Source organism: Styela clava, unplaced genomic scaffold, assembly GCF_964204865.1.
Source record: "Styela clava unplaced genomic scaffold, kaStyClav1.hap1.2 HAP1_SCAFFOLD_248, whole genome shotgun sequence".
NCBI classification, from domain to species: Eukaryota; Metazoa; Chordata; class Ascidiacea; order Stolidobranchia; family Styelidae; genus Styela; species Styela clava.
In genome coordinates, this window is record NW_027556428.1 from 17,501 (window position 1) to 20,000 (window position 2,500).

The window sequence follows — 2,500 nt, forward strand, 5'->3', positions numbered from 1 at the left end:
ATAACTGTGGTAATTCTAGAGCTAATACATGCATTAAGCGCCGACTTCGGGAGGCGCGCTTTTATCAGATCAAAACCGACCGGGTTCGTCCTGTGACGTTTGATGACTCTGGATAACCACGCGGATCGTACGGTCTCTGCACCGACGACGTATCATTCAAGTGTCTGCCCTATCAACTGTCGAAGGTACGCTACGTGCCTACCTTTGTGATAACGGGTAACGGGGAATCAGGGTTCGATTCCGGAGAGGGAGCCTGAGAAACGGCTACCACATCCAAGGAAGGCAGCAGGCGCGCAAATTACCCATTCCCGACACGGGGAGGTAGTGACGAAAAATAACAATACAGGACTCTAACGAGGCCCTGTAATTGGAATGAGTACATCCTAAAACTCTTAACGAGTATCCATTGGAGGGCAAGTCTGGTGCCAGCAGCCGCGGTAATTCCAGCTCCAACAGTGTATGCTAAAGTTGTTGCGGTTGAAAAGCTCGTAGTTGGATTTTGGGCGAGCGCCGCCGGTCCGTCGCAAGGCGTGTCACTGGTTGCGTTCGCCTCACCTTCGGTTCTCCGTCGGTGCTCTTGACTGAGTGTCGGCGGTGGCCGATAAGTTTACTTTGAAAAAATTAGAGTGTTCAAAGCAGGCTGTTCGCCTGCATAGTGTTGCATGGAATAATGGAATAGGACCTCGGTTCTATTTTGTTGGTTTTCGGAGCACGAGGTAATGATTAAGAGGGACAGACGGGGGCGTCCGTACTCTGCCGTTAGAGGTGAAATTCTTGGATCGGCGGAAGACGAACTACTGCGAAAGCATTCGCCAAGAATGTTTTCTTTAATCAAGAGCGAAAGTCAGAGGTTCGAAGACGATCAGATACCGTCCTAGTTCTGACTATAAACGATGCCAACTAGCGATCGGGAGGCGTTACCATGACGACCTTTCCGGCAGCTTCCGGGAAACCAAAGTCTTTGGGTTCCGGGGGAAGTATGGTTGCAAAGCTGAAACTTAAAGGAATTGACGGAAGGGCACCACCAGGAGTGGAGCCTGCGGCTTAATTTGACTCAACACGGGGAAACTCACCCGGCCCGGACACAGGTAGGATTGACAGATTGAGAGCTCTTTCTTGATTCTGTGGGTGGTGGTGCATGGCCGTTCTTAGTTGGTGGAGCGATTTGTCTGGTTAATTCCGATAACGAACGAGACTCTGGCATGCTAAATAGTTACGCGACCTTCTCGGTCGGCGTCTAACTTCTTAGAGGGACTAGTGGCGTTTAGCCACACGAGATTGAGCAATAACAGGTCTGTGATGCCCTTAGATGTCCGGGGCCGCACGCGCGCTACACTGAGTGAAGCAGCGAGTGTCTAACCTAGGCCGAAAGGTCCGGGTAACCCGTTGAACCTCATTCGTGATTGGGATAGGGACTTGCAATTGTTTCCCTTGAACGAGGAATTCCCAGTAAGCGCAAGTCATCAACTTGCGTTGATTACGTCCCTGCCCTTTGTACACACCGCCCGTCGCTACTACCGATTGAATGGTTTAGTGAGATCCTTGGATCGGCCCCGTCGCGGCTGGCAACGGCCGCGTCGGCGTGTCGAGAAGACGATCAAACTTGATCATTTAGAGGAAGTAAAAGTCGTAACAAGGTTTCCGTAGGTGAACCTGCGGAAGGATCATTACCGAAGGTGGTGGTAGGCCCCGGCCGACCGCGCACTGAATTGTCTTTGGGTGCCGCCGAGAGGGCGGCCGTCAATCGGGGTTCCGCCCCGTGCGACACGCGTAACACGTTGGCATAGCAAGGCAGCCGAGTGCGATGGTGGCTTCTGGGCACCGCGCTCGATGTGCCGCCGGCCCAGCCCGGCGGTCGCTCGGCGCCGTTTGTTGGTGTTTTTGTGCAGTTGTTGTCGGTGGTGGTTTTGTGGTCGATCCCACAGTGTGACGTCCGCATGCTTCGGCGCCGGGCGAAACGTCGAGGACGACTCTTAACGGTGGATCACTCGGCTCGCGAGTCGATGAAGGACGCAGCCAAGTGCGAGAAGTAATGTGAATTGCAGAACACATTGAACGTCGACCTTCTGAACGCGAATTGCGGTCTCGGGTCAATCCCGGGACCGCGTCTGCCTCAGGGTCGCGTTCGTCCTCACCCGAGGGCCGTCGCCTGGCCTCTGCGAAGACGGCCGGGCGTCGCCCCAAGTTGAAGCGGTCGCCGAGCTTTCTCGGCGCGACCGCGTGTCCCGTACACCGCCGGCCCCTCGACGTGTTCAACTACGTTCGAGGGGCGGGTCCAGGTCGGTCGGTCCGGTCACGAGATCAAGACCGACCGTGGGCCAAGGCGGCGACGGTACGCGCTCGGTCGGCGCCGGCGGCGACGACTTGCGATGCCAGCGGGCCGTGTAAGAAACGGCCCGCTTGACACATACGACCTGAGTTCAGGCGAGAGCACCCGCTGAATTTAAGCATATTATTAAGCGGAGGAAAAGAAACCAACAGGGATTCCCTGAGTAACGGC

At 55.4% G+C, this 2,500-nt stretch overlaps 2 non-coding genes and 1 pseudogene across 2 annotated transcripts in view; all 3 read left to right on the top strand.

Annotated features, from left to right (window-relative positions):
• The window catches only part of LOC144418440 (small subunit ribosomal RNA), a 1,810-nt gene extending 140 nt beyond the window's left edge, over nt 1-1,670 (top strand). The window contains exon 1 of the ribosomal RNA XR_013473460.1: nt 1-1,670. This exon is cut by the window's left edge and continues 140 nt beyond it. This is a non-coding gene — a ribosomal RNA (small subunit ribosomal RNA).
• Nucleotides 1,671-1,968: 298 nt separating this feature from the next.
• Nucleotides 1,969-2,122, top strand: LOC144418445 (5.8S ribosomal RNA). The gene has a single exon (XR_013473462.1). It is a non-coding gene; the product is annotated as a 5.8S ribosomal RNA (ribosomal RNA).
• A 288-nt stretch (nt 2,123-2,410) lies between these two features.
• Nucleotides 2,411-2,500, top strand: part of LOC144418441 (large subunit ribosomal RNA) — a 3,695-nt pseudogene continuing 3,605 nt past the window's right edge.